The sequence below is a fragment of the Podarcis erhardii genome (assembly GCF_964252035.2).
Source record: "Podarcis erhardii genome assembly, chromosome: 1".
Lineage (NCBI taxonomy): Eukaryota > Metazoa > Chordata > Lepidosauria > Squamata > Lacertidae > Podarcis > Podarcis erhardii.
Genome location: NC_138497.1, coordinates 92,150,789 through 92,164,078, shown reverse-complemented (window position 1 = coordinate 92,164,078; position 13,290 = coordinate 92,150,789). Strand labels below are relative to the sequence as shown.

Below are 13,290 nucleotides of genomic sequence, written 5' to 3'. Positions count from 1 at the left end.
ATACAGAATAAATATCAAAGAATAAGAAAATTCCAAACAGGAAGGGAATGTTTTTAAAAGTTATGTGTACGAACTTTGGCGAGTCTCCCCACACACCTTACACAACACACACAGACACACACACACACACACACACACTTGTTTGCAGGTGATCTATAACGGATGAGCCCCATCCCCTCAGGAACAGTCGAAAGGGTGTGATTGTGGAGTCATTAACTCACCCACACGCCAGTCCATTTCCTGGATTTAGTGATGGGTCTTTCTTGAAGAGCTGCAGCTGGGCTGGAGGATACAAGTTCACCAGGGGTTATTCTGCTCCAGACATCATTATTAACAGGACAAATAAGTCAGACCAGACTTCTCCTTCTTCTCTCCTCCGCCCCCCCTCACCCCACAAACTGCGCAACCAGTGAACTTCTGAACCCTCTCACAATAGTAAGAAGGTAAAACAGCACCACGAAGCTACTGTAACTTACATGTTGCTGAGCCCCACAGCCTGTAATTCATTCCTACACATGACATAGCATGTTTCTCCCAGGTCTCAATGAAATGTTAATAACAGAGGACTTTGCTGACAGCTCATCTGGCTAAGCCTGTAACTTTCCCTAAACGCACAATAGACCATTTTCTAACTCTACTGTAAAATATTTAAGCATATGGCAAAGGGCACAAATGGGAATGCAGCGGTTCCTTGTAAAAATTGTGGTTTCTGCTGTTCCCATGTTGTGTGATACTACAGTTTCCAGTGTGATGTGAAATATGTTGGGTTGGATCCAGGCTGAGGGGGCTTCCAGACTGTTGTTATTTTGCCGGTGGGATTCAATCACACCCTGGCAAATTGAGCTTGCAAAGAACTGGCACTCTGATGCCCTTACACAATTCTCTACCCAACGGCCAAGGACGTTATTCACTGAATGATTCTACAAATGTAACATTCCTTCCCATGGTTTAAGCAGTATCATAGCACTTTAAACTGTCATGGCTTCCCCCTAAGAATCCTGGGAACTGTAGTTTCTTAAGGGCACTGAGAATTCTTAGGATATTGCTCTATTCTCACAGAGTTATGTTTCACAGAGCATTCTAATGATCAGTCTATCTGGAAACTGAAGTTCTGTGTGGAGAATAAGACCTTCCCAGTGCCTCTCAACACTCTTAATAAACTTTAGGGGAAGGCATGACTGTTTAGAGGGCTATTATACTGCTTTAAAAGTATAGTGCAGATGGAGCCTAAGTCAAGAAAGACTAGTTTTTATGATCACTGATAAAACCTCATGACTCTGCAGCATTTTCTTTTTATTTTGGAAGTGCAAGTCAAACTATAAAGAAGAATTAATAATAAGTGTTTATTTTAAAAAAATTATGCCACTGAAAAGCTGAATGAATCATCTTAAAATGCCTGATTCGTGACTATTTGTAATATTTGGGGTTGGCTGCCATGATACAAAAGGCAACCATGTTCTAATCTAATCTGTTTGGGAGACACACAAAGTCCTTGAACAGATCCCAAAGACTTTAGCCAAAAGAGAGGAGCTTTGAAGCAGTGAAGGATCCTGTGTGATAACCGGCCAGTGTTAAAGCAGTGAGTCACAATTCCAAAAGGGGAAATGGCAAGAAGCTGATCCCAGCTGTTGAGGGGAATGCATCAAAACTGACAAAGAGCTAAGAGACCAGGTTTCCATTTTGTAGAGATATTCAGCAGGAGAGGGAGAACTCTTCCTAGCCTGCCAAATTGCAGCCCTGGCTTGGAATGCATGCTGTTGTTTTGACAAACTGCAGCTTACAAGAGAAAACTTAATTTTCACATCATAAAGTTTGGCTTAAACTGGTTTCAGGCTTCATAATGTCTAAACCACAGGAAGAAGGGGGAGAAGGAAAAAAAATCTTACTCAGAACAAGGGAGGTCTGGATACACATCATACTTGGACATCTGAATAGTTTCATGAATATTTTACTCAGGGGGCGGAACTTACTAACATGAATAACACTGCCAAATAAGGAATCATGTCAGTGTTAAATAGATAATAATCTGATGTGAGCCAGGATATGGTATCTGTGCTGAATTCTTCAGCGTTTTATTCTCAAGAGCATCCCATTAATCACACATCTGAGTTGTTGGTAGGAGCTCCAGCCCAGCTAAAAGGTTATCTGTGGACTGAAATTGTTGGAACAAGATGACCATGACTAAATTAAGGCCCATGGTTTTCAACACAACCTACAGAACAATCCTAATACATGTCTGCTCAGAGGTAAATTCCTAGGAGCTGAATTGTGCTTACTCCCAGCTGTTACTGGATTGTGGTTCACCTGGTGGGGTAGAGTTGCAATAGACTTCTAGCAGTAGCATCACTGCTGTTTATGAGGAGGAGGAGGAGGAGGAGGAGGAATGTGGCAGCACTGAGATCAGGGCTGCATGGATGCACCAGTAGGAGACCAGACTGGTTCCACCAGGGCATCCATGCAGCCCCAATCTTGCCACTCCTGCCCATCCTCCTCCTCCTGGTAAGCAGAAATGGTGCTTCTGATGGGAGGGTATTGCTGCAATTCCACCCCACCGAGTGAGCTGTTCCTGGTTGTCTCCTCAACTCACAAGTCACTTTAGCTGGCATTTCAATACCCTGGGAGTTTGCAACTAGGAAACTCAATGGGGGTAAGTGAATCTTTGCTTCTACTTTCAAACCTTGACGGTGATTTCTCAAACGTGCTCACCAGGGACATTTCGTGCAACTGTCAAACCTTTCCCCCTGATATTCAGAGGACTTCATTTGGTCTATTGACTTACAGGCAAAAGAATTAGCTACAACTGGGAAATACCCTTGCGGGGAACACCCTGGCACCACCCCATATTCAGTGTATTCCCCTGTTCTCCCATCTCATTCAAATTAATGGAGTGAAGAGAATGGGTTGTAGTTTCAGAAGGAGTTAACTTGCTGCCCCTCCCTCTTGTTCTCTTAACGGCCCATCACCCAGACGGTTACCTCATCAGGACACTAGCCTGGCTTGAATAGCTTTTAACACTTGCTAGGATTGTGCCGGCACCCACAAACTCATAATGTTATTATTAGGATTTATATACAACCTTTCATTTAGGGAAGAAATACCAAGGCAATTCCCAAACAAGTAACAGCTAACATCAAAAAATAAACCAAAAGTATAAAACCAATTATAAAAATATAGCTACCCATAATTAAAATATATAGTAAAACGATTTCATCACATCAGTAAAACATCCATAATTAAAAGGCATAATAAACAAGCCCATTAAAACGGCATAACAGTTAAAACAACAATTAAAACAGGCACTTCATGTCAGGAGATCAGGGGGATGCTTGTGTAAGCAGGTGTGTACCCTCAGGAACCAGGGGAATGTCAATACCAACAGGGCTCTCGTATTTCAGCAGGGAGAGGATTCCAAAACACTGGTGCCGCCCGTGAAAAAGCCAGCCTTTTACTACAAGCTGATAGTTATCAGGTTGCGGCAAAATCCACAAGCTTCCAAACGCCAAGAACGTCCCATTACAGGTATACAGAAAACACATCATCTTTCAGAATTGTGGCCACCATGATCTTTCTTTGACTATACTTGTGGCCACGAGGCTACAACCACTCTGAGAACTGCTGACTTAGCTATGCCTTATAAAATCCTATTATTAGACTTCCCCCAAAACAAAACAAAGCAAAGTGTGGCGAATACAAGGGGGACAACCACACTCCATTCCCCACGTAGTTTTATGGCAAGGCACAGGCTGACGTGTTCGCCATTTTGAGCTGAGCCAGATAGGCAATTTGATTTAATATTTACATGCCACTTTTCCAGAAACCAAGTAATGGCCCATTTAAAAATAACAAACAACATTTCCATCAATATTGTTATATTTTCTTCAAAAAGCACAGAAGCAGTTGAGGAAAGCAAAACATAAAACAAATCAATAAACCATTTATAATTGGCTGTAATTTTGGAGGTCAGACATGTTCTTTCAGTCCTGCCAATCTCTGTGGGTCAAATGTGTGCACTGTTTCACCTCTGCTAACACACATGGCCCTCCAGTTGGTCAAAGCACTGAGAAATTAGAGGTGACCAACTTCTGCCCAGCCAAGAGTCACTCAGCTCTTTGGACAGTGGTCCAGCGGCTAAGAGAGTCTTTGCTACACAATGCAGCCTTTAAATGAGAAGTCAAGCTCCACCGTAAAGTCAGCCTTGCACACAAAATCACAGGGAGATGTACGATTAGTGCATGAACTTGAATCTCTCACAAACTTTTTAAAATGATTTTTTTCTTTTCTTTTCTTTGGGGGGGTGAAAATGCAGACGACACTTTTCACATCTTGATTAAAACTTGAGCTTCATTAGGAGCCAGACAAAATTGCTTCCCAGGCTGGATCTGGCCTGTGGGCTGTGCATTCCCCATCCCTTACTTAAAGCTTGCCTGCCAGATGCTTCTCCAGATGCTGCTTAAGTCCCTCCCAGAGCACATGATTCCATTGTACACCAGAGTGTTCCCTAAACAGAGGCATGCTGCTGCTTGGAATTAAAATTGGAGGCACACTTGACTCACACAAAAAATGGGAAAGAGGCATACCCCGAGCAGTGACTCATGCACAGAGACAACAATGGGTAGGTAGTCTTGCCTGTAGGGCACATCATTCTTAATTGCCTCTGCATCAGCCATTCTTTCTACACGAAGCTCACTGGAAAAGGGAGATACCAAGAGCTTTTAATGGATGGATTTCTCAAGGTTCCCTCAAATTAGGGTGCCCAGTTATGCACCACAAAAAGAGGCAAAAAATGGAAACAAACTGCATAAAATTTGCATATTATTTTTATGTATAGATGCAAATTTAGAAATAATTTAAATAGACATAGAAATACAATGTGTCATATCACAGTGAAGAAGTCACCAGATGACTTGCTCTATCTGCTGACCAGCTGCCTGTAACTGTTCATGGGCAACTTCAAGGTTCCTGCACACTCTCCCTTCATAGGCTCCTTATGTTTATACCAGACTTGGACTGAACAGTCCTCAAATAGAGGGCACCTGCAAATAGAGGACCATCCTCTGTAAAACAGGACATATGACCACCCTATCTCAACTTCAAAGCACATTTATTCTACAGCACCCAGTTGGAAAACCACTGCTCTACACATGGTCTTAGTGGTCAAATACTCTTCTGGCTCACTCAGGCTTTTTCTAGCCAACTTCCATTGAAGTTGTGGTTAGTTTAGTGGTTAGAGTGTTTGGACTAGGGCATGGGAGACCAGGCTTCAAACTCCCGCTTAGCCACGAAGCTCACTGGGTGGCCTTGGGTCAGTCACAATCTCTCAACCTAGCCTACCTCATTGGGTTGTTGTGAGGACAAAGCAGGATAGGGAAGCAGCATGTATGCCACCTTGAGCTGCTTGGAGTAAAGGTGGGATAAAAATGTAATCATAAATGACAATCAATACCTTTCCTCAGTTTAAGCTTGGCGCCTCTTTTCTTCATTTGGCCTGAGATAGTCAGGAGAACAAAGGTAGTAAACTACAATCACTAATAAAATGAGGATTTCATGACACTGGAGAAAAAGAAAAGAACTTGGTGGTAAAAGTTTTTTTTTAAAAAAAAGAATCCAAGAGTTTGCTCTTTCCCCTCCTCACCTTTATAAAAAGTTTCAGCCACATAGTGGGAAGCCATAATGATCTGGGCCTTTCAAGGTTTCAGATCTTGCACTTCTGGCCACTGGGGTATTCTACCGTTCCCATTTTGAGTTTAGTTCAGTTGGCACTTTTGGAGCAAAGAGGAATCAAAGTGGACCATTCTGCTCTTTGTTCAGACTAAGGAATCTTCCACTTTGCTTCAAAGAAATGGGGACAAACAAGCCCCACGTCTTTTATGAAACCTACAATGCAGTACCTTCACTTTTGCTTCAGAAACCCCCATTGCTTTAATATCCTTTCGCTCCACTTGAAATGCAAACTGAGGTCAAAGGCTCACTCTCTTACAGGCTGCCCATAACCCCTTGCCAGTCCTTTTAAAACATCCTTTGTGCAGGCCAAAGGGAAAAGCTGCTTTCTTGGATTCCAGGAAGCCCCAAAGTGTGCCTCCTAGATCGCACCTTGCTTTTCCGTATCTTGAAAACCTCAATTGAGGAAATGAGGCAAAAAGAGGGATCTAAATCAAGCTACAGCATCTCTGGCAAAATGGTAGTTTATCTTCTGCACAAGCTGGATGGTGGAGATTCATGTAATTAGAGAAACAAATGCAGCCGTAGCTCTTAACATCCACACCAGTAATTCAGGCTCTTCCATGAAAAGGAAGGTGGGGGGAGACAGGCAAACAAACATGAAAGTGTCGGCTGGCTTAGATCACAAATTAGATCCACAGCTAAAACTGTCTTCCATAATGGGTTTTAAATACGTTGTCTACTTCAGTGCTTTGCCTGTGCTTTACCACACATGCTGTCTCCCCCCCCCCCTTCCACTGAGAAATCTGTGTTACTTGTTCTGCTGAGGTCACTTCATATGTTACTTTCAGCTCCATTGAGGAAAAGATGTGCACCATATTGTCTGAAGCAAAGGGCAAAGGAAACATGCAGGGGTTTCCATTGGGAAAACATGGTAAGGAAGTGCACCCGTTTCCATTCCTGTGTACAGTATTTACAGGATGAACACGCACACACACATTTGCACGACATATCAATCAACATCTGTTATTTCCCCTACTCAGAGATAATCTTTTTATTAGGAGGGAGCAGGGAAGCCACTGTTAAATGCCATATTTAGCAGCTCTGTTGGCACTGTAAATAATGAGTGGTCATATATGGTCAAAGTCACTGCATTATGTACTGCATGAGGGGGTAACAGCCCATACAATGACTGTCAGGTGGCACATTTTCAGGAAGGTTACATATGCAAGGTTACATAGAGGTCAAATGGGGACTTTTTAGCAGTGGGTAGACTAGAGAATGGTAGAGAGTCTTAGGACTCTGGACACGCTTTGTAATGCAAGCATGGCATTACTATAGCTTTGTGCTGTTCATAGTAGTTTCTCAGCCCATTCTTTGCCTATCCATGAAATCCTGAATGGCTGCTGATTGACGCAGGGTAACGGATGCTGCTTGCAGGCTTCTCATAAACATGTGGTTGGCCACCATGAGAACAAGTTGCTGGACTAGGTGGGCCTAGGGAAGCTTCTCTTATGGTCTATTCCAGTGGGCAGTTCTCACCAGCTTATGTAGAGCCAGTGTAAGGAAGCCAGTAATGTACAATATTTGACATGCCCTTTCATATATCTACGTTAAGACAGAAAGTCCCACTGCACAATGCCGCCGATTATTTTAAGTCTCAACAGTGCATAATATTGATAGCAATACATTAGCCTTTGGCAGGAAATCTGCTCTGAAGTGTCAACAGCAAGAGCGCTTAGGTCTGTCTGTGTCTCTGCAGACTTTTGATGGGGAAAATAATCCTGGATTCTAACCAAAGTCCCTAAAGTCAAATAATATTTTAAAGTGGATTCCTGATAAGACATGTGCTATCTTGCTTTGAGCAAGCGCAAAGAAAAGAAAAATCCTGTTTCTGAGTGCAAATGGATCCAGATTTTTTGAACTTCTCTCAGATTTTAGGGTGTTGGCTTATTACTTGTCTCTTATTAATTACAGTGATGATTTCTTTATAGTTATTAATATGAAATGGCTCCAAACTAGCTGAAAGAAGATGTCTGGTCTTCAAAAAGTCATCCAGAAGCAGAATTTGGAAAGATATTTGTGTGCTTAACAAAAAAATAAATGTCTAGTAGTGTTGCAAGTTTTGTCACGCAACTAATTATCATTCTCACTAAAACATTTTGGCTTTGATTCCAAGAAAGTTAGTCACATTTAGGGCACATTGAAATTAGGAAGAGGACTACAGCTACAGATGCCTGAGGATTGTTTTCAGTCTGCATAGTTAAGTGAATGAACCTGATCCACGTCTCCTAGAGCGGAACACAATTATCCCTTGATTTTTGCAGTTCTCAGCTCAAAAAAGTACTGAAAAGCATATAAAATGTGAATTTTATGGGGAGGGCATTGCTTGCAAATGTGTACAAAACTCATGTGAATTTTCGTGCATTAAGGAGACAGAATGGATTCATGAAGGAACACAAGTGAAGTTGCTGCTGACTGGAAATTGACAACTTAAAACAGGTAGCAAGGGATGGGAAAGAACCTCTGCTGGAAATTCTGGAGAGCTGCTTACTAGTCAAAGTTGATAATACTGGGCTAGATGGACCAATGGTCTGATATAGTACAAGGCAGTTTCATATATCCAACTAAATAGGGCTTAAGTTGATTGTTACTAACCTGCCCCATTGATACTGATAAGGCTGAAGCACAACCAACTTTTCATGCACTCCTAGTCATTCCCAAGTACTGATTTGCCCTAAGGAAAATTCCGATTAATCCCCCAAATGTGTAAAGTGGACCAAGAGAGCCATGAAACCCCCAGGTGCAGGTTTCGATCCACACACAGTTCATTACATTACTTACCTGCTTATTAAGCAACTGCTTAATGGCCATATAAAAATAAAAAGAACAGCACATAACGTAAGCTCATAACCTGACCTGGAATATGTCCAACACCTGGGCTGTCATAAATCTCTAGCTGCTTTTTCCATCATGTAAAAATAATAATTAAAAAGAAAAGTCCTGCTACATGTTAGCTTTAATTAAGTGATCTGAACAAATATTACCAGGACGGTCCTTAAAATAGTTCATGAGTTGTAAAACCACAATTTAAACAATTGCTCGCTGTGCGAAAGTGGTTGCACCAGACTGACATTGCTAAGGAATGAGATCATCTACTATGGATGCCCAGCAGGTTCAGCCTGGACAGCCAACAGAGTGAAATTCCACCAAGAGTGCTCAGCCTTGGGGTCTACTGCATCTCCCACCATTTTTTTCACAGAACATTGGTAGATTTCCCCTCCTCTCTCGCCACATATTACAATCTTTTTGCGCTCTTGTTGTTTCCCTGAGAACATGTGACATTTGCCCTTTGTGCCCAAACTACATATTGTGGGGGGGGGGGGACTTGGCCCCCACAGGCCTATAATTATTTTCTAACATGAAACAGGCACTGTTGCCCACTGTCTGATGCCCAACACTAGTAAGGTGTGATAGACAAAAGTTCTTAGCCACTGGTCTCTAAGCTACAGCGATATCGGTGAAAGCTAAGCCAAAACTACTCAGTTTTCAGGAATGTCATTGGGAATACTAAAAAGCATTTTACTTGCATGGGGATTTTTTTTAACACCCCCCCCCTCCTTTAGTTTATTAATTTACTTGGCCTCATTCTGACTTGCCCCCACTTGCCAACAGTGACATCATCATGTAAACAAATCTGAATGGTTACATAACTGTGTGATGTCATCTTATGTACTGCATGACCTCCTCTAGGTAGAATCACTTATGTGACTAACTCACAAGGAAGCCCCAATTGCACAGAAGGGGGGAGTAATGGAAGTAAACTGGATTGAGAAAAATTAAGTTTTTGTTCCCCTCAGGAACAAAAGTTTTTGTTTCTCCCACCAAAATTTCCAATTTATGCCCTAAAATGAGAATATTCAGCATGGGTTTAATGCTGGCACAAAAATATAAAGCTTTTGCCTTGTTGTTGAGAAGTTAGGCAGAAGCATTTTGCAACCACATTGCTTCAGGACAATTTTGGGGTCTGGAGATATTCAAGGATTTCTGAGTATTTAGGGTCTTTTTGCATTATTTCACAACAGATGGAGTAACAGGGGTGGGTGGGTAGAGAAGTATCTCAAGACACAACCTGCGCCTTTTATGAACACCTCAGAGACAGTTACTGCAAGCCTAGACAAGCCTGTTCAGAAGTAATCCCCATTGAGTGCAATGGGCAGAGCAATCCTCTACTTGCCTACTCAGAAGGAAGCCCCACTGGGTGCAAAGGGCCCTTACTCCCAGGTCAGTGTGTATAGGATTCCAGCTTCAAGGGCTACAATATAGTCATTCCAACTGCAACATTCACATGGAACTTAGAAAACAATAGTACAGATCTAAAGCCAAACTGGAACAAATTATATCCCATAAGAGAAAATTATAATATGTGTTTTGTTCTCTGGGAGTTCTTGATCTTAAATCACAATATGGGCTCCCACATGAATCTGACGCCATTCTGATTAATAGCAGAAGAGGCTCCGTCCTGCTCAAGGCAGATTGAAAACCCAACAGAGAGTTTTCATCTTTACCTGAGCAATTGATGGGATATCATACAATCAGGCTAACAGTCTCTTGCACGTAGGCTGCTTTGCCATTGCAGCTCAGGAGTGGGTTGCTAAAAATCATCAATGCTTTCACTGAAGCTAATCTGTTGGATTAGCAGGGGATGGGATTATGCAGCTGGAATGGGAAGGGGGAGGGTTAAAAATAACACATGTTCCGCTTTCAAATCATACCAAAACATGTGGTGCGTCTCCCAAGTCTGGCGCTAAGGAGCCTGTGGTCTGGCAAAAGTTCGGATTTCTGGTTTTGATTTGAGAAATCATCACAAACGCTGGAGCCGAAAAGCTCCAAATAACATTTGAAGGGAAGGGCTATAAAATCCAAGTTTATGTACCATATATGATATTAGTCATTGTTCTCATTTGAGTTTATGCTCCAGTTCCTTTTTTCACATAATTAAAATGAAACGGGCTCTTTAAAACGAGAAGAAAAGAAGACACAGGGACTATGTTAGATCTTGTCGTAAGAAGCCTTTTGGCACCACAGCCATTGAAACGCAGAGCTTAATTCTCTACTTGAGAAGGTGATTAAAGAAAGACTCTTGGATCCCTCTCTAGTCTGCAAGTACCAACATGGAGACCTGCCTGCCTGCCTGGTATCTCCAAAGGCATGTTGATCTGATGGCTTTATCAAAAAGCATCTGTCACTAGCAGATGTCATCAGAACTTGAGGAAGTGGTGAGGGGGGGGGGGAAAGCACCGCTCAGGTGGGTTTGATATACACAGAGTGCCCAGCATGTTAAAGTTACAAAAGGTATAATGGGACAGTTGAATGGTACCCTATTTTCCGACATGCACATTTAAAACCTCAGTTGTCCCATTTGGTTCTCCCAGGTATGCAAGTTCATTCACTGTGTGCTTGCACAGATCCAAGAGTCTCACCCACATGACAGTTTCCCACCCACATGACCCCACTAGGCCTCTCCCTAGTTCCAGTTCCAACCAACACTTCCTCACTCTGCATTAGAGACCACTCTCAAATTATCCTGGAGTTCTGGGAATAGCTTGTTGTCTAGCTGGAATAAAAACCTCATTTTCACATCTACAGAACTCCAGTTTATCCAAATCAGAAGTCAATACTGTGTCAAGTTGTGGATGCGTCAGAGGCAACTAACGTTGACCGACATACTATATACATAATCCACAACGGCCTTTGCCATCCTGGAGGAATGTTCTACAAGGGCATTCTGAGAAATGGGCAGGGCATTCTGAGAAATGCCGAGGAGTTAATCAAAAACACAACCTGAACATGTGCTGCTTCTGCCACATGAGTCCTTAACAATAGGCTGCAGGACTGAGGATCTTCGTCTGATTTGAAGGCTGGCAGGTTCATTTGAAAAGACAATTCTGTACGGGCAGGTCTAAAAAAGTTAGTGAGGACTGGGGAGCTCTTGGTGGTGTGAGAAACCAAGAGGCATAATGTAGGCAGTAAGCAAATGAAGGGAAGCTGGGTGAAGACTTTCTGAATCAGCAACACTTGGAAGCTATGAGCACTTTTCAAGTCCGGGGCTTTTCGAATGAGGTTTTTATTTACCCATTAATAAACATGTAATTCAATACAGAATACTGTGAATTTTGACAGAAGATAAAACCCTCATGTAGTCAAAAAGAGGGGAGAGGGGGGCTAAATTTAGGGTCTGTTATGGGGCACATCTGAGAAATGTACATAGATATGCTTAAAATTTCTGATTTCATCTAATGAGATTTTTTTTTTAAAGGATTTAGATGTGGAATTGGTGTCAGAACATCCTCATGGGAGCTTTCCATCCTGCTGAACAAGTTCATTCCCATGATTGTGTTGATGAAGACAGTATCCCTACGGAGGCACAGGTGCCCATTCTCACGAATGGCACCTCTAAATTTACTTGTGGTTGCAAGACCAGCAGTTGCCCCTGAAGTAACTTGTATTTTAAGTCACTAAGTCTTAACAGGGTCTGAAAATCAATTATCTCTTATTAGCGTGTATATGCCCTCCGCAATTGTGCTCAGACTTTGAGCTGTTTCAATCACACATATAGATAGCATCTTGAAAGAAGTGCAGGTTCTTCTTACAAATGGCATCAATGCAAATGCTGGACAAAAGGAGCACAGGCATCAGATCAGAAGAGAGAAGCTTATAAATGCACTAAAAATATGGTTTATTCAGCTTCCATGCTTCTCTTTAAAATAAGATCAGTTTCCAGCTGAGTATATAGAAATCTAGGGTTCCGGTGGCCCTGATGACAAGTGTATGGCGGGATGGTATTTTACTGCACCAGAGAGCTTCTCTCATTGCTCTTTGGATGGTGCCAGTCTAAGCTCAGCAATGATCCCACATGAATCCCAGATGCCTCCATCTCGGCAGTTGTTCGAACTCTTTCGAGTGATTACTGGGATGCATTTGTAATGATGCACCTAAGACCTACCTGGGCATATTGACTCTAGAAAGTATTATCAGTTGATAATGAATTAAGTTCCCCGGGACCCTCAATTACCTGTAAGTGCAGGAAATTGTGCATTCATTCCTTAGATCATGAGCCCTTTAGGAATCATTTGTTGCCTAGAATAAACATAATGCTAAAGCAGAACTCAATGGAGGACAAAGAATGCGATAACATGACACCCCTAATTTGTCATGCAGTTAGTCGGTGAGAAGATGGGGATGCCATACGCTGCAGTTTTGCAACCTAAAAATGCCAACTTGTGTCTTTGATGCAAATATGCTTAGGAGAGAGTAATTGCCAGGAGGAAATAGATGGCGAAGCAGCACAGGGTGCCCACCACGTCTCTGTGTGATGGTATCATGCAACTGATATAAACAGGAACAAAGAAGGTGTGACATTGAGCATAAGCTGGCCAATAAAAGCAGCGGCCCCTGCAGCAATGCACTTTGTTTGAACTTCTCCACCAGGGGTTGAGCGCTCCTCCAGCCCATACACAGCAAGAGTTACACAACCGTTCTTAAGGATGGGTGGTTTTAGTACACCCAGAAGGTATAGGAAACACAGCTTTTAATTTAGCAAGTAATGACACGCAGCGGAAGAAAATAAGG

General features: G+C 42.3%; 1 protein-coding gene across 1 annotated transcript in view; it reads right to left on the bottom strand.

Annotated features, from left to right (window-relative positions):
* GLI2 (GLI family zinc finger 2) overlaps window positions 1-13,290 on the bottom strand; it is a 199,071-nt gene that overhangs the window by 171,705 nt on the left and 14,076 nt on the right. The window lies entirely within an intron of this gene.